Source organism: Mauremys mutica, chromosome 5 (assembly GCF_020497125.1).
Source record: "Mauremys mutica isolate MM-2020 ecotype Southern chromosome 5, ASM2049712v1, whole genome shotgun sequence".
NCBI classification, from domain to species: Eukaryota; Metazoa; Chordata; order Testudines; family Geoemydidae; genus Mauremys; species Mauremys mutica.
The window spans coordinates 45426605-45445440 of record NC_059076.1 but is presented as its reverse complement, the minus strand read 5'-3'; the positions used below and the strand labels follow the sequence as shown (position 1 = coordinate 45445440).

At 40.8% G+C, this 18836-nt stretch overlaps 1 protein-coding gene across 6 annotated transcripts in view; it reads right to left on the bottom strand.

Moving 5' to 3' along the window:
• ADAD1 (adenosine deaminase domain containing 1) overlaps positions 1-18836 on the bottom strand; it is a 165492-nt gene that overhangs the window by 44964 nt on the left and 101692 nt on the right. For 4 of the 6 annotated variants that reach the window (XR_006579672.1, XR_006579670.1, XR_006579669.1 and 1 more), the window contains exon 16: positions 10765-10925. The exons of 1 other annotated variant lie outside the window; for it this stretch is intronic. The gene's annotated coding sequence lies outside the window, so the exon portion shown is untranslated. Of the gene's footprint in view, positions 1-6429; positions 6480-10764; positions 10926-18836 lie in introns of those variants that run through there. One more of the 6 variants, XR_006579673.1, reaches the window with a different exon arrangement.

Here is an 18836-nt window from a genome sequence, read left to right as displayed (position 1 = left end):
CTCTCACCTGGTAAAATTTAGTAGTCCATCCTAAACTCCTGATAGCAGAAAAAAGATTTTATCTTGGCTATGTTGATAAATTGGAGAGGGTTCAGAGAAGAGTCAGAAGAATGACTGAAGAATTAGAAAACATCTTATAGCAGTAGACTTAAGGAGCTCAATTTACTTATCTTAACAAAGAGAAGTTTCAGAGATGACTTGATCACAATTTATAAGTACCTACATGGGAAACAAATATTTGATAATGGGCTTTTCAATCTAGCAGAGGAAAGTATAACATAACCCAATGGCAAGAAGTTGAATATGGACAAATTCAGATCAGAAACAAGACATAATTTAATAGTGAGTTAATTAGCCATTGGAACAACTTACGAAAGGTCATGGTGGAGTCTCCATCACTGGCAACTATTAAATCAAGATTGGATTTTTAAAAAAATATATGATCTAGTTTAAACAGGAATAATTATGCAGAAGTTCTATGGCCTGTGTTATGAGACTAGATGATCACAGTGGACCTTTCTGACCTTAGAATCTATTATGTCATTTAGCAGGGTTCTAAGGGACAGTCTTAGTGCAACTTTGTTCTCACATTTGACTGGACAGGTTTTTGAGCCATGATGGATACTTGATCATTTTCAAAGCTGCCAAAGTAACCCTTATAAAATCCATTATGTGATCTTGTATATCAGATTTAACAGCAATCAAGAAAACATCTGTTCACAAAAATAAATGTATCTGACGTATGTGAGCAGCCCTGCAGTGAGTTTCAAAACAGACACAAATTGAAGCAGCCTTTCCGAACTTCAAAATTTTGTTTTTGTCTTTGCCAATTCTTTGATTTCTTGCATCCAAAATACGCTATTTTTTTGGTCATTGATTATTGAGGATTGTGATATGTAAGAATTCTTAAAGAAGGCTCACTGCAACATTTTAGTCAGACAATTATTTACAGCAATGCCTGACTTTACTCTCCCTAATTCTAATGCAAATAATGAATCAAAGTGGCACTCTCATTGTTTTAATGGAAGATTCCTTTATTTAAAATCACTGTCCCCTGCATCCATCTTCAATCAATGCTTCAAGCAACAGCAGCCCACATCTCTCCTCGACAGACCAGTTGTCTCCCTGCCATCAGGATAGTTAATGGGGACAGGCACCATCAGGAGTTTGGCAATACCCAGCAATAAATGAAAGAATAGCTTTTTAAAAGATTAAAAGTAGCAGCCACTTATATGCCATGAAATTTACATTTTAAGAGTATAACTTCCTTTATAAAAGGGGAAAATGTGCTGGGTGGTTGGTCTACTAATTTGTGATGAGGATAAATAAGAAGCAGCTGTCACACTGGCAGAATTGAAAAGAAATGTTTATCCTCCTCTCCACCCAAAACCATAGGGTCTGAACATCCTGAAATTCTGGGCACACAAAGATTAAAAGGAGAACAACAAAAATGATAAAAGGTTTAGAAAACCTGATCTATGAGGAAAGGTTAAAAGAACTGGGCATGTTTACTCTTGAAAAAAGAAGACTCAGGGGAGACCTGATAACAGTAAAGGGCTGTTATAAAGATGACTGTGATCAACTATTCTCCATGTCCACTGAAGGTAAAACAAGAAGTAATGGGCTTAATCTGCAGCAAGGGAGATTTAGGTTAGGTATTAGCAAAAAATATTTCTAACAATAAGGGTAGGTAAGCTCCTGAATACGCTTCAAAGGGTGTTTGTGAAATTCCCATCATGGAAGTTTTAAAGAACAGGTTGGATAAACATTTGCCAGATTCAGGGATGGTTTACGTTCATTTGGTCCTGCTTCAGTTAAGGGGGTTTGACTTGATGACTTCTTCAGTTCCCTTCCAGCCCAACATTTCTATGATTCTGTTAGTTTTGATGGCTTTCTTCTCCCCCAACAAAAAAGGGCTAAAGTTGGTTGCCAAATTGCTGCAACATTGCAACAGTCTGAGAAAGTAACCACAACTCTGCTGCTTAGTTTGTCAGGGCTGTCACTATTGGCTCTTTTCCTATAGTCTATTCAAGGAGGTCACCACCAGTTTGGCACCAGCGAATAACTTTATGGCAAATGACAGACTCTTCTTACATTTGTAATGTCAATACCACAGTGGTGCATAACTTCTGCGGCAATGGGGGACTGCTCTGGCAACTTGTCCAGAGTCTAAGGGCTGAGACTAATTTGTATAGACATTTACAGCCATTGTGTGTCAATTTGTGTACCTCAAAAGATCTATGTTGAGTAAATTAAGCTAATTAAATTAATGTTAATAACTAAATTCATGCCTATTTCCCATTTCTGTCCGTTTCCTACTTACTTTCTCAGACATTTTCTCTTTTTCCTGTTTTCTCTCTTCCTTTCCTGTTTCCCCATCACTTTTTTCCTCTCCACTCTGCTTCTCTTTTTCTCCTTCCATTCTTCAACTTCCCTCTCTGCATCCTTGTACCTCCATTCTCCTTGCCCATTCTTAATTCCTCACTTCTTCCATCTCTTGTCCCCCTTCTCTTCTCTCTCTTTCTTATTCTCCTCCTCTATTTCCCCCCTCATTTGCCCTCCTCCTTGAGCCCCTGGCATTCTCCAGTTTCCTTTGTCTTCTAGGATATTCAGACACCATATTGTATAAAAACTGTATAGAAACTGGATATTTCTGCTAAAATGGAGGTAAAATAGTTAGCAAATTATAACATTCAAAAACCAGTAGGAAAGCACGTCAATCTCCCTGAACAGTCAATAACAGACTTAAAAGTTGCCATTCTTCAACAAAAAAACTTCCAGAAACAGACTTCAACGAGAAACTGCAGAACTGGAATTAATTTGCAAACTTGACACCATCAAATTAGGGCTGAATAAAGACTGGGAGTGGCAGGATCACTACAAATTTTTTTTTCCGCTCTGTTGATACTCACATCTTCTTGTCAACTGTTGGGAATGGCCACATCCACCCTAATTGAATTGGTCTCGTTAACGCTGACCCCCTCACTTGGTAAGGCAACTCCCATCTTTTCATGTGTTGTATATTTATACCTGCTAACTGTATTTCCACTCCATTCATCCGATGAGTTAGGTTGTAGCCCATGAAAGCTTATGCCCAGGTAAATTTGTCAGTCTCTAAGGTGCCATAATGACTCCTCGTTGTCCCTTTATGTTAACTGTCTTCTGATCCTTTCAGACACATAAGGGAGAAATGAAATGGATTTTCAGTTACAGTACAGTGCTCAAGGAGATCATTATCTGTTGTGGTAAATATGTTATGCAAACCGAGGTCCCATCAGCATGTTTCTTGTGGTCGGCTGGTGGTCCTGTCAGTCTTTGTAGTATTTGCAATCACTTGTTAAAATTAACTTGTTTCTGCCTTTATGGTTGTAGAGAGAGTCTTCTGAATGTGACCAAATGCAGTTTTATCTGGAGAGAGACTGAGTGAGACATGGGCCAACTTCATTCTAGTGTGAATTTTCCCTCATAAATCTAAAAGCAATGTACACATTTGAGCTAAATGAGGAAATTAATATTGAAGCCTGATGATACCATCGTAACATCATGTTCTTGATGTTTGATTTGTGTCCATTTATTCTTTTGCGTAGAGACGGTCCGGTTTGGCCAATGTACATAAGAACATAAGAACATAAGAAAGGCCATACCGGGTCAGACCAAAGGTCCATCTAGCCCAGTATCTGTCTACCGACAGTGGCCAATGCCAGGTGCCCCAGAGAGAGTGAACCTAACAGGCAATGATCAAGTGATCTCTCTCCTGCCATCCATCTCCATCCTCTGACGAACAGAGGCTAGGGACACCATTCCTTACCCATCCTGGCTAATAGCCATTTATGGACTTAGCCACCATGAATTTATCCAGTCCCCTTTTAAACATTGTTATAGTCCTAGCCTTCACAACCTCCTCAGGTAAGGAGTTCCACAAGTTGACTGTGCGCTGCGTGAAGAAGAACTTCCTTTTATTTGTTTTAAACCTGCTGCCTATTAATTTCATTTGGTGACCCCTAGTTCTTATATTATGTGAATAAGTAAATAACTTTTCCTTATCCACTTTCTCGACATCACTCATGATTTTATATACCTCTATCATGTCCCCCCTTAGTCTTCTCTTTTCCAAACTGAAGAGTCCTAGCCTCTTTAATCTTTCCTCATATGGGACCTTCTCTAAACCCCTAATCATTTTAGTTGCTCTTTTCTGAACCTTTTCTAGTGCTAGAATATCTTTTTTGAGGTGAGGAGACCACATCTGTACACAGTATTCGAGATGTGGGCGTACCATGGATTTATATAAGGGCAATAATATATTCTCAGTCTTATTCTCTATCCCCTTTTTAATGATTCCTAACATCCTGTTTGCTTTTTTGACCGCCTCTGCACACTGCGTGGACATCTTCAGAGAACTATCCACGATAACTCCAAGATCTTTTTCCTGACTCGTTGTAGCTAAATTAGCCCCCATCATGTTGTATGTATAGTTGGGGTTATTTTTTCCAATGTGCATTACTTTACATTTATCCACATTAAATTTCATTTGCCATTTTGTTGCCCAATCACTTAGTTTTGTGAGATCTTTTTGAAGTTCTTCACAATCTGCTTTGGTCTTAACTATCTTGAGCAGTTTAGTATCATCTGCAAACTTTGCCACCTCACTGTTTACCCCTTTCTCCAGATCATTTATGAATAAATTGAATAGGATTGGTCCTAGGACTGACCCTTGGGGAACACCACTAGTTACCCCTCTCCATTCTGAGAATTTACCATTAATTCCTACCCTTTGTTCCCTGTCCTTTAACCAGTTCTCAATCCATGAAAGGACCTTTCCTTTTATCCCATGACAGCTTAATTTACGTAAGAGCCTTTGGTGAGGGACCTTGTCAAAGGCTTTCTGGAAATCTAAGTACACTATGTCCACCGGATCCCCCTTGTCCACATGTTTGTTGACCCCTTCAAAGAACTCTAATAGATTAGTAAGACACGATTTCCCTTTACAGAAACCATGTTGACTATTGCTCAAGAGTTTATGTTTTTCTATGTGTCTGACAATTTTATTCTTTACTATTGTTTCAACTAATTTGCCCGGTACCGACGTTAGACTTACCGGTCTGTAATTGCCGGGATCACCCCTAGAGCCCTTTTTAAATATTGGCGTTACATTAGCTAACTTCCAGTCATTGGGTACCGAAGCCGATTTAAAGGACAGGTTACAAACCTTAGTTAATAGTTCCGCAACTTCACATTTGAGTTCTTTCAGAACTCTTGGGTGAATGCCATCTGGTCCCGGTGACTTGTTAATGTTGAGTTTATCAATTAATTCCAAAACCTCCTCTACTGATACTTCAATCTGTGACAGTTCCTCAGATTTGTCACCTACAAACGCCAGCTCAGGTTTGGGAATCTCCCTAACATCCTCAGCCGTGAAGACTGAGGCAAAGAATCCATTTAGTTTCTCCGCAATGACTTTATCATCTTTAAGCGCTCCTTTTGTATTTTCATCATCAAGGGGCCCCACTGGTTGTTTAGCAGGCTTCCTGCTTCTGATGTACTTAAAAAACATTTTGTTATTACCTTTGGAGTTTTTGGCTAGCCGTTCTTCAAACTCCTCTTTGGCTTTTCTTATTACACTCTTGCACTTAAGTTGGCAGCGTTTGTGCTCCTTTCTATTTGCCTCACTAGGATTTGACTTCCACTTTTTAAAGGAAGTCTTTTTATCTTTCACTGCTTCTTTTACATGGTGGTTAAGCCACGGTGGCTCTTTTTTAGTTCTTTTACAGTTTTTCTTAATTTGGGGTATACATTGAAGTTGGGCCTCTATTATGGTGTCTTTAAAAAGGGCCCACGCAACTTGCAGGGATTTCACTTTAGTCAATGTACCTTTCAACTTTTGTCTAACTAACCCCCTCATTTTTGTATAGTTCCCCCTTTTGAAATTAAAGGCCACAGTGGTAGGCAGTTGGGATGTTCTTCCCACCACAGGGATGTTGAATGCTATTGTATTATGGTCACTATTTCCAAGCGGTCCTGCTATAGTTACCTCTTGGACCAGCTCCTGCGCTCCACTCAGGATTAAATCTAGAGTACATGGCAGAGGGGCATTGCTGGCACATGATGGCATATATCACATTGGTAGATGTGCAGTGAATGAGTCCCTGATGGTGTGGCTCATGTGGTTAGATCCTATGATGGTGTCACTTGAATAGATATGCGGGCGGAGTTGGCAACGGGGTTTGTTGCAGGGGTTGGTTCCTGGGTTAGTGTTTCTGTTGTGTGATGAATAGTTGCTGGGGAGTATTTGCTTCAGGTTTGGGGGCTGTCTGTAAGCGAGGACTGGCCTGTCTCCCAGGATCTGTGAGAGTGAGGGATCATCCTTCAGGATAGGTTGTAGATCCTTGATGCACTGGAGAGGTTTTAGTTGGGGGCTGTAGATGATGGCTATTGGTGTTCTGTTACTTTCTTTGTTGAGTCTGTCCTATAGTAGATGACTTCTGGGGAAGTGAAGAAACAGATTGACAGAGCCAGAAGGGTACCCATATGGGGAGGAAAGTAAACAATATAGTGTAGTAAAGAATAGTTCTGCATTTTCACCACCAGATGGCGATGTTCAATCAAAAAACTGAGTAGCAGCAAAGAGTCCTGTGGCACTTTATAGACTAACAGACTATTGGAGCATGAGCTTTCGTGGGTGAATACTGTTGGAAAATCATAGTGCTAATGAAGCCTTTCCGTATTAGGCCTGAGTAAACCAAAGTTATGTTATGCTTGTCCAAACTGTGTTGGAAAGCTTACAGAACTCATTAGACTGAAGGCCGTGTATCTACCTAAGTCAGCTATTTCGCTTATCAGTTTTGTTTGGCTCCCCAAGTATATGTTGGCTCCCCAAGTGTATGCAGCTGCGTTCACATGTATGCATCCAAAGTATCTAGTACAAAGGGTCAACGGATGTATCTTGTGTCCCCTTCAGAATGACAAATGTATCCTCAACAGATGTATCTTGTAGGCCCCACAAAATGATATATGTATCCTGCGTACCCAATTATCCCCTAATAGATACATGTACAGGGTCTATAGGTCAACCAAATGACGTAGACAAACGTAGGCTAAGTTGTTTGTTTCGGGGTATAAAGGTAAGCCCATCTGGCCATGTAAGGTGTGTCTCTTTCTCTGGCACTAGCCGAGAGGAACACCCGCTCAGCTGACCGATCAATAAAGGGTGTGGTACTCGTCTTCCTGTCTCCGTGCCTCCTTGGTGTAATTAGGTAAGCTCCAGGGGGAAACGAGCCCTTTTGGCTAACAATACCCACTTCATCGCGGACAGTTGTGGCCAAAGGTAATTGAAAATTACCACCACCACTACAGTAATGCCAGGGGAAAATGTTGTGAAAGGACATTTTATTAAAAAGTGCCAGTAGAAATCCATTTCTTTCCTTATTTTCATGTTTACAAACTATTACTGAAGAGAAACTTCCTAATCCAAAAAGTTATAAAGTTGCTAATTATATTTCTATTTTCAGCATGCATTTAAGATTCCTCTTTTGTGGGAGTAGCAAGAAGGCAGAGGACTCATCTCTTAACAGGAAAGACAGACGTGGAGGGCCTCATATTCACTTACAGCCCCTCTGGCTAATCAAAAAGCAGGGTTGATGGGCCCTAAAGACAGTCTTCTTTGGTTAAGAGGATAACAGTGGCGATATAGAATCTTAGTGGTGCCAGGCTCAAAATGGGGATGAATGATAGCCAGAGCTGTCCCTAGGGTATGGCGAATCGGGGCGACTGCTCCGGGCCCCGCGCTTTGGGGGCCCCCGTGGGCCTGCGCGATTGGCTGATGCGCCTGGGTGGCAGGGTGCAGCCTCCCCAGCCCCTGAGCACCAATAGGGAGAGTGCATGGTGGCACCACTGCAGCCTCCCCAGCCCTGGGAAGGCGGGTGGCATGGCCCCAGCCTGCTGGATCCCAGCAGCACCCCTGAAGCGGGGCCCTGAGGGGGTAGAGTGTGGGCGGGGCCACACCTGGCTGTTTGGGGAGGCACTGCATCCCCCAGCCTCCCACCCAGTACGGGCAGTCCCAGAAGTGAGGGGTCGGTCCTGGAAGTGACGGATTCATCACTTCTGCCCTGGGCCCCGCACTCCCCTAGGAACAGCCCTGATAACAGCGATATGAAGGAATGTTGGAATATAATTTTAACTAGAGAATACTCTGTCTATCCAGGTCTTCTATGCCCCATCACCACAGTATCTGAGGAACGCACAAACAATACTTCTTCCCTCCCCCCTCCCCTCCCCACTCCATGCCCATGAGGGAGGTACTATTATCCTTCATTTTGCAGACAGGGAACAGAGGCACAGAGTTATGCAGAGGCTTTCCCAAAGCCACACACGAAGTCTGGAGCAGAGGCAGAAAATGAAACTGGGTCTTCCACGTCCCAGTCCAATCTCTTTACCACAGACCTCCAAGTGTCAGGCATCAGGTGTGGTATTCATAGTTTTGGCAGCCCTGTCATATCTGCTAACATTTCAGGTAAAAACTCATGCATGTTTTTAGGAAGAGACTATCTACCCTCAAGTACTGTGCACTTAACCAAAAAGCCATTCTTATATTCAGACCTGGTCAAAAGCAAGTACATCTGCAATGAAGTCTACTAGAAGTCCCTACATACTCTTACTCCCATCCCTGTCTCTGTAGTTATTTCCCTTGACGAAGCCTGTTTCAGAAGTGTAGTCCATACTATCTTTTATATCAGAAACATATATATAAGAAACAGATGGCATCGCTGCTGGTTTTTAAAAGTGGGAAGGGGATGACAAATGGGACTGGTTTTTGTTGGAAAGGAACAGGAGCCCAAAAACCCCAGTCATGATTCAATACATCTCTCTTATACAGGCGTGCAACATTAGCAAAGCTGGTCAAAAATGTTGTCGAAGCGAAATTTTTCATAAAAAGGGTCTGCTTGTTGTGGAAAATATTTATTTTCCAAAAATCCAAAGCCCAAAATATTTCCACTAAAAACTGAAATATCTTGATTTTAGGGCACTTGTTTTTGACAAAACAAAAACTTTTCTGCAGAAGGCAGAGACTTTTTATGAAAAATGTTGCCTCAACAGAAAATTGTTTATTTGGAAATGTTGCCGTTTCTCTGTTGCCTCATGTTCCCAATCTTATCAATGGGTCAGGTTGCCATTTAAGTCAAGCTCTCTGGTCACACTGCATTTCCCATGATGTTCTGCTCCCCACCCCAAAAGAGGTGATCATAATGCATCATGGGAGATTGTAGCCCGTCCAGGAAGCCTGGCCTGGAGAGGAAAACTGGAATATTTCACAGAGAATCAAAATGTTATATGGATTAAAAAAACCAAAACAAAACAAAAAAAAGCTATCCAAATTATCCGTTCAGTTAAGAGTTTCTGGGCCGGGAAAGGGCTAACTGGCAAGAGACAAATTGTGCAAAGTTAAAGGCATGTATAAACATTATTTTTAAAGTAAATGCAATCTATGTCAATTAACTGACACTTCTATGCATTTTTTCCTATATGACCAGGTTCTGTCCCCCATCTCCCCTCATTTTATGAATGTTCCCTTTCTTCCCCCATCCTTGCCCTGCCTCCCTTTTGCCATTTCCCCTCTTTCTCCAACACTTTGTGCATTTCCCCTCTTGACCTCTTCTCACCTATTTTGAGAATTTTCCTTCCCCTCCCTGTCCCCTGGAAATTTCTACCCTCCATCTCCCTGTCCCTTGACCCCTTTGGAAAAAATTGTTTCCTCACCCTTTTCCACCACTACCACATCTTTGGTACTTCCTTCCTTCTCTATTCCATTTTTCACCTCCCACCAATAGGAATTTTCTTCCACCAATCATCCCTCCCTGTCTCCTTCAAAAAGAATGAATTATAAGAAGATAGATTTTTATGCACAAGTCTTTAGCAACAACACTAAAATTGGATTGGACAAAGCACTGGAAAAATCTAGTCTTGCTTTGGACACTAGGGGTCTCCACATGTCTTACAGTTTGAAATACTACTTCAGAGCAGTCAAAGAGCACTAAAATCATCTCATTTCTATAGTCACCACTATAGTCTGCAGTTACAAGAGATGGAAATTGCAAATTACCAGACATAAAATTGCTTGCCTCAGGATAGTGAAAAGCTAGACACACTGAGTATTATCACTGTCATAATAACTGAACTGGTCATATAAATGGTGTATAGGCAAAAAGCTATTTGTACATTGGAAACTACTGATGGTAGTTAGAAATGTCAATAGCATATGAAGTTCTTTTATAGGGATTAGGAGCAATATTACTTTAAAGCAAGCATGAAGATAATAGAAATTCCAATACAACAACTTTGAAATTTCATAAGATGGACTTTTCAGGCTCTTGCTTTCCCTCTAATAGCAACTAGTAGTTTAAAGCCCTGACTGAACATAGTCTATTTTTTTTGCAAGTTACACAGGGTAGGCCTAAAGTTTGTACATGGATGGAAGAGCATCTACCGTACACCAGGTGCTGCAGGAAGTGGTGTTAGCTGTTCAGTAGATGACACTCTTTCCCCTGAGTCAGAGCTAAACCAAGTCTTCAGTGCAGTGACAAAAAGCAGTCTGCGGCTGCACGTCCCATTGTTCAGATGGAATGTAAGCTGAGATCTTGATCCTAATGCATTCGGTAAGCTTCTGGAAAATTAACACATTGCCCCTGGCCAAACCGCAACACAGATAATTACTGGCCTATCCCTTATGCTCTTGCACATCACATGGATACAGCATTTTTATCCACTTCCTACCTTGTTGCTGTGTGCTGTTAAGTAGCTGTATATTCCACTCCAGTGGCAGTTGCAGTAATTCCTCTATAGTTTTTCAATCACCTACTTCATAGGGGTGTTTTTAGGCTTAATTATAACAGCATTTAGATCCTTGTGAAAAGATGTGGAATGCTTCTTTAAAACTGCAGGAAACCAGACAAGAGGGGATGGTGAAAGAATCTTGGCAGAAGCTCTACAGTGAACAACATTGCTTTAGGCTTAACACTGTTTTCCTTATTCCAATAAACATTCTTGATCAGTTGTGACTTTCTTTCCCATGGTCAAATGGCAATCCTCACACAGATGGTGCCACAGTAAGGAACAGTATTATGTACTTACATTTATTGTTCTTGTCCCCTTTCCCCATTTCCACCTCTACACACATCTGCCAAGCAATAGCAGAAGTCTTTGCCTTGCAGATGAGCTTTTCAGAGAAGAAATCAGTAACATGAAGTTCAGGAACGTTCTTAGTGCAACTTGTTTATTTACTATATATATATATTTACTATATATAATCAGTCCTGGAACAGAAGTGGTCACATACAGCATGCAGGCAATCCCATATTTCAGAGGTCAAGGCCTGTTTTCCCAGGGAGCAATTCTGCCCCAAGATTAGAATCTAGTTAGAGAGATAAAGCAGACAGCAAAATCTCTTGCTGCTTGCCACATATCCCCCTAAGAAACTGCCTCAGAAAAACATCACCACAGTATTTGTTCCAAGACTAAAATCTGCCTCATGCACTAAGAAAAAGAACTTTAAAAAGTGTGTAATTGTGCCATCTGATGATCCCTGCAATAACGCTATAATCTGCTAAGAACTGATTCCATGTTGGAGTTGGAAGTATGCTTAATTCTGCTGTAGATGCCAACAAGCAATGTCCCTAAATTACTAAACTATCGGGTTTTTGTGGCATTAACAAAACATGATGTCATCATAATTAGTGCAATCAAGAGAAAAAAAGATGATTAATTAGCCAACACTTGCCCCAAAGTTTGAATGTGCTGAATAGTACTAATAAGACTAGAAATTGTTTTGTTACAAACTTTAAGATGTAGCATAGGCCATCAACTTCAGAATTTTTATGCCACTGTGTCTGAGACCTGTTGGAAAATTCCACAGTATAATGTATGTGTTAAGTGCCCTTTAGCAAAGAAGCCAGTGGGAGGCACAGTGGTGAATGCAAGATAAAGAGATAGATCAGCAGAGCCATATTGCAACCAGTAAATCTCTTTATGGCACAGTGGTTCTAAAGTCAATGGTACAACAGAGATGGATAATCATCTTATTAAAAAGTTCTCTCTTTACACAAGTTTCCAAATGAGTATTGATCCATCTACCCTCATCTCGGGGGGCGGGGGGGGGGGAGAAAAGTCCTCAAGGTGTTTTCCCCTCCCCCCATAACTCCCTCCTTTCCACCCAGGTGAAGTACCACCACAATTCACTGAAAATTAATCTGCACCAACTGCCAGATATCAGCAGTCACATCTCTTTGGAAAACTGAAGCTCAACTGATTTTCAAACTAACAGAACCAAAGAATGATACTTTAACAAACATTTTTTTCCCCGTATTCGTTTACCATGCCAGAACCCCAATGTTGTAAAAGAACCAAAAAGTAAAAAAGACCAGTCTAGTTTCAATGCTCAAGCTAAATAAAGTGTAAAATAATAAACAGCCAGCATTAAATGGTGAAAAAATATATTAGATTTTTAATAATCTAGTGTTATTGGTCACATAGATAAGCTCATTTCAAAAATATGATCCTCTTCTAGACACTGTCCCTTTAAGGCTACACATGTATTGTAAAAATGGTCTGGGATTTCAAACAGCTTTTTTAGTTTAACATTTACTGTAAAAGTTCACAATTTAATGATTGTATCTGGCTGGAGAAGGCCCATATCTAATTTTGCCCCTCTTTTGGAATCTTTGCATATTTTCAAAATTAAAATAAAAATAAAAACCAAATTGCCAGAGAGTAAGGTGGTTTTCAAAATTGCTCAGTGTTGACCTACCCTCAGCCCCACCATTAATGTACAGCATATCACAACACTTTCTATGGTTGCAGAGGCAGCAATCCAGCACTAATTAATAACTGTTAGCAGATATGATCAATGTCAGGGCAGTACCCTTGCTGACATTTGATCTGATGGCCTACTCTCTGTGGAAATATCTGTGGTAGGAGGACCTAGGTGAAGGGAAAGTATGTAACATTCCTATTGCAGAGCTTCTTCCAAGTTCTTCTGTAAAAGGTGGATGGGGTAGTTGGTGTAGTTTGGAATGCCTACAGCTGCATGAGTATTGTGGGTTATAACACACACAGAGGCCACGAATTGTAAACTCATGCTGCTTCATTGTAAGGAGACAAGGCAGAGACCAGTATGATTATCTTGTCTTGATTATACGATGGAATCAGAGTTGAGCAGCTGGGTGTCATGGGCCCCATACTATTAATAGCAAATTGAAATTCTCCTTTAGCTCAAATGATTGGCACCATTGTTTCTGGAGGAGGCTCTGAGTTCTATTCCGGATACTGCTGCCAAAGGGCCATACGAGGTAGTGTGCAGCCTAGTAACAGCTGCTGGTCATGCATTTCCTATATCATTCAAATCAAATAGTTCTCTATTTCCAATGCTATCTACAAGGTGATTTGGATCATAAAACACAAGTCCCGATACTCACTACCTCTGACCTGCATGTTCCCCAACATTTCCTCATCCGTTATTCTTATAGTCCTAGCCTGAACTGTCCTATCAAGGAATTCAGGACCATTATTGTGCCCCCTCCACTTCACATTAGACAATCTGCCCACTCCACCTTTCTAATGTTTCCTCTTCTTTAGTAAATAAACACACACACCATTAAAGTCAATATATTCCAACTCAATCTGGTAGGAGGGAAGCCATAAATTCTGGAAACACAAAACAATGAAGAATAAAATCAAAAAGGAAATTAAAAAATGGAGTATAGAATAAAGGACAATACTTCTACTAAGGGTTCCCCATTCATTTTAATAGTAACTGTAGTACTGTATTTCCATCACTACGTGGCACTGTTTCTTTTTTCTGGTGCTCATTCAAAAATGGAGCCCCGCTCTCAGGCCGTTCTACCTATCAGAGTTTCCTACCTGATAGCTTATGTGTATCAACAATGTTAAATGATACATACAAAACTTGTAGCGAAGAGGAGAATGGAAAAGATGGAGATAAGAGAAAACAATGGAAGGAAGAGGAGGGGAGAGAGAGGCATATATGACTACAAAAGAGTGAAAGAATATGCAACATGAGCAAAACAGACCACACAAGAAATGGGAGATTCCAACTGGGACCAAAATTCCCATTGATACACAGTCCTCTGTCACTCATTTGTTTCGTTCTCTCTTCCTCTTCTGTGGCGTTGTCCAGTTTCACTTCTACATTAAAATTAGAATGCCACCACTCAGAACCACTCCCTCCCTGCAAGAATGAAAAATGTTACAGTGCACAGTAATGATAGAAATCTCCCAAATTTTAATAGGTGCCATGTTGCCATTCTATCAGTGTCATTATATCAACCACGTTCTATCAATGTCTTTGATGTTCAGATTCAATGTGCTTATTACTTTTTTTTTTGTGTGCTATATCTCCTGTAACAACGGGCTGCAGATTCTAACTAGTGCTACATTGTCAGAATTTTCTCCATTGTTAAGTGAGGTGGCAAGTTTTGATAGGTGACTATCTTGTTTGCATTATCTAGTCTCACCCATAGTAAAGCACACAGCAAATTCTGATGCCGGTCATCTACCCATCTCTTCAGAATGTTTCCAGCGATAAAAGTAAAGCAATCAGATGAATCCACAACAATTACCATAGCTAGCAGGCTCAAAGACATCTGAGCTGACTGGGCATTGGGAGTGAACTGCCCTCTTATAGCTTAAGGAATTCATATGGGGTTAACAAAGTATACTAGCAAGGCATTGTGGGGAAGCTCACACTGCTGATGTTTTTAATAAATGTGTGACACTGGAAAACTGGAAAGAGTGGTTCACATTTCCTGACCCCAGTAAGCTGATAAGTGTAAAGGTTATAAAAAGGTAATGTGTGGGAGGGACTTCATGCACCAATATTTCAAACTCTACATCATGGTATTGTGGGCTCATTAGAAGTTATGTGAAATGAGCTAATATTCTCACTTTATCATTATGTAGTCATTAAGCATTTTGCTTATGTTTACTATGATTATGTTGCACTTGGCTCCAGTATTTGTTTTGAAATTCACTTTTGCTCACTTATTTCCAGTGTCAAACCCAATCTGTTGCAGAATCTTGCTTGGTAAATGTATTAAGAAATCCTGTTTCTGGATTGTCATCTGAGTTTTGTCTACAAGCTGCATTTTCATGCATGTGTTTTGCTTTTATACTCTTTTGGAGTTTGTGATAAATTATATACTTTTGCAAAATGTTTTTACTGAATGCATGATGTTACACCCTTGTGCTGGTCTTCTTTGCAGCATGTTATGATTGCCTCAACAGTCACTGCAAACAAATCTGGTCTCTCGGACTTGTTTAATACTCTTGTATTCTGCTTTTATGCTTTAGAATGAATTTTTAAATCCGATTTACTGCTGTTCTCTCTTTAATACTCATTTTGGAGCTGTTTTTACTGGTCCTGTAATGTTCTTTGCAAAGTCAAGTCCATTTTTCACAGTAACCTTGATTTGATCCATCAGTTATACCATAAATAATTCTCTCTCAAAGTATCTCATCATTCTTGTGATGCAGCTTATTGTGTAGATCTGTAATAATATGGTCAATGGGCTCAACTGACAGCTATTTGCTTGTAATGTAGTGCACCTTTGTGGATTAAAGTATTGTAACTGACCTCTCTGCAGGTGTTCACTAAGGGTGCTAGTGTACACCAGTTCCATCTAGATGTCCGGTAGCACGTTCCATGTATTAAAAGCACAGACAAAATTATCACAACTACTCCATGCACTAAGCTCCACAGACACTAGCTTCTTGGTGGGTGCTCATTTTCTAGCTCACCTCACGTAGTCCTATGCAGGGGTATAAAAGTAACATCCTTTGGGACTCCTTAAGCTGTTTTCCTGCTGCTCTCACATAAAGATGTCCCGTGCATCCCTCTTGCAGGACGCGGTCCTGTGTCCATTTGCTGCCGCTTTACTCCTAACTTTCAGACAGCAACAGGTTACTTCTCTGACTAGCTCAGAGTTCAGTCCCAGTTCTCGGACTGCCTGGTTTTCTCTCCACAGCCACTTCCCATGCTGCTGCCTCTGGTGTCCCAACTGCCTGGAACCTCAACCTTCTCTGCCTATTTCTAGTACTAAAGAGTGAAGAGCAACAGATTTACTACTTCACAGATTCATCACAGTATACTTGAAATTATTGAATGTCTTTGTCTAGCAGTTTGTAGTGCTCTACATGTTCCCCCTGTAACGTAGTGGAAATTTCCAATACTTCTGGGCCTGTCACTTTAGCGCTGCAGAAGAGTTCACACACTCAGATTTCTCTTTAATATTACTTTTCCCCAGGACAATCTGGAAGCATTGCAATCACCTCCTCTAGTTCTCCAACTGGTTCTCTTCCAGACCAGGGGACTCAGTGCATTCATTTCTGCAGTTTTTGCCAGAGATTTAATTTACTATTGCCTAATGTAATAAAGGAGTGAATTACAGAACTGTTGGTCTTGATCTCTTATCCCATCATCTGGCTTGGATCAGCATTACAAATGGAAACATGACAAGGGGCAGCACCTCTTACTTCATTGGCCACTTTTATACTCATCATGCTGTATCTATTGAATAGATAAAAATAGAGGTGGCTTCATTTTCAGAAATGCTTAGCACTCAGAGCTTCAATTTAAATCAATAGGAGATGTAGGTGCTCATTGTTACAGGAATGCTCTATGTTTGTATATATTGTTTGCATATTATTAATCAATATATAAAGTGCCAATAAATGATTCTCAATATGTACCAAAGTTTCTGGGTATTGTAAGACCACCAAACTTGCTGTTGTATTCTGGAAATAGCTTCCTCTGTGAAGCTCTTTACATGGATCTCTTAATACTCAGCATCTCTGAAGATCAGGCACAGAGGACTGACTTCAGTTTTTGGGGCTATCAATTCAGCAACTTTACTGGATACTAAAAATTCACTTTCTTAAAAAAATATTCATTTTTAAAAGGAGAGATTCCTTATTAAACAAATCACATGGGAGTATTTACAAAAGGTGAAGTTGCTTTACAAGAAATCCTTTAGAGGATATGACTAATAAACCTGTACTTTTTTTTATTATTATTATTGCAAAATGTTGAGTCAAATCATTTTCTTACATTTTGATTTTTTTCTCTTTAAAAACTTTCATTCATCTCCTGGATGGAAAAACACCAGATAAATATTTGAATACAAGTAAAAGCAAAGCCTACAATTTCAGTTCAGAATTCATGAGTCTCATAATCATTTCAGTTTAATGAACCCCAAGCATCATCTGCAGGGCTCACATCCCTCCCTCTGCAAATGGTGAGCCAAATTCTACTCTCAGTCTACACCCATGGGAATCTGGATAATCCACTGAAGCCAATGGGCTTGATTTGCCTTTCCTTCTGCACAAGATTTACATTGGTAACAGCCAAATTTGGTTTTCAATTTGTATTCATGAGCAAGGAAGCAGTGAGCAATATTTCAGATGTCAATTGCTATTCTTGAATATACAAGGTAAAGTTCTATGAATTACAAGCAGGTTGTACATACAGTGCATAAGTGTTTAATGGCATCATTAATTTGCTACAATAATGTAGATTATATGAAACTATATTTTAATATACATTTTAAATACTAGTAATACTTCACACTTCTACAGAACCTTCTTTTGGGCTAAAAAAGCATTTTACAAATAATCATGAATTACTAGGGCTCTACCAAATTTGTGGCCATGAAAAATGCATCACAGACCGTGAAATCTGGTCTTCTGTGTGTTTTCACCCTATACGATAAAGATTTCCTGGTGGAGACCAGCATTTCTCAAATTGGGAGTCCTAACCCAAAAGGGAGTTGCAGGAGGGTCACAAGGTTATTTTAGGGGGTTGTGGTATTTCCACCCTTACTTCTGTGCTGCCATCAAAGTTGGGTAGCCGGAGAGCGGCAGCTGTTGCCCAGGTGCCCAGTTCTGAAGGCAGTGCCCCACCAGCAGCAGTGCAGAGGCAAGGCTGGCAATACCATACCATGCCACCATTACTTCTGCGCTGCTGCCTTCAAAGCTGGGCAGCTGAAGAGTGGTGCCTGATGACTGAGGGCCCAGCTCTGCAGGCAGCAGTGCAGACGTAAAGGTGGCAATACCATACCATACCCAGTTACCCACCTTACTTCTGCGCTGCTGCTGTCAGCAGCTCTGCCTGCAGATTTGGGCTCCCAGCAAGCAGCCGCCGCTCTCCAGCTGCCCGGCTCTAAAGGCAGTGCTGCCGCCAGCAGCAGAGAAGGAGTAAGGGTAACAGTATCACATTCCCCCTACAATAACCTTGCTACCCCCCACAACTCATTTTTCGGTCAGGACCCCTATAATTACAACACCGTGAAATTTAGATTTAAATAGCTGAAATCATGAAATTTACAATTTTTAAAATCCTGTGACCATGAAATTGTCCAAAATAGACCGTGAATTTGGTAGGACTTTACGAATTATACATTAAAAAAACTATGTTAAAACATTACAGTTGCAAAGACAGGAACTTAAAAGCTAAGAAATGCCAAAATTAATGTTACTTGTACAACCATAATTCAGCTCCCTTGTGTGCATAGGTGCCAACTTCTCCTGGCACCGGTGGGTGCTCAACCCCCCCCTCCGACTTCACCCCTGCCCTGCACCATTACCCCTTCCCCAAAGTCCCCGCCCCAACTCCGCCCCCTCCCTGACCCTATTGGACCCCGTCCCCAAATCCCCACCCCGGTCCTGCCTCTTCCCCACCTCTGCCTGAGCACGCCACGTTCCCGCTCCTCCCCCCTCCCTGTTTCGCAGCAGCAAGCGCTGGGAGTAGAAGTGGGGACGCAGCATACTCAGAGGAG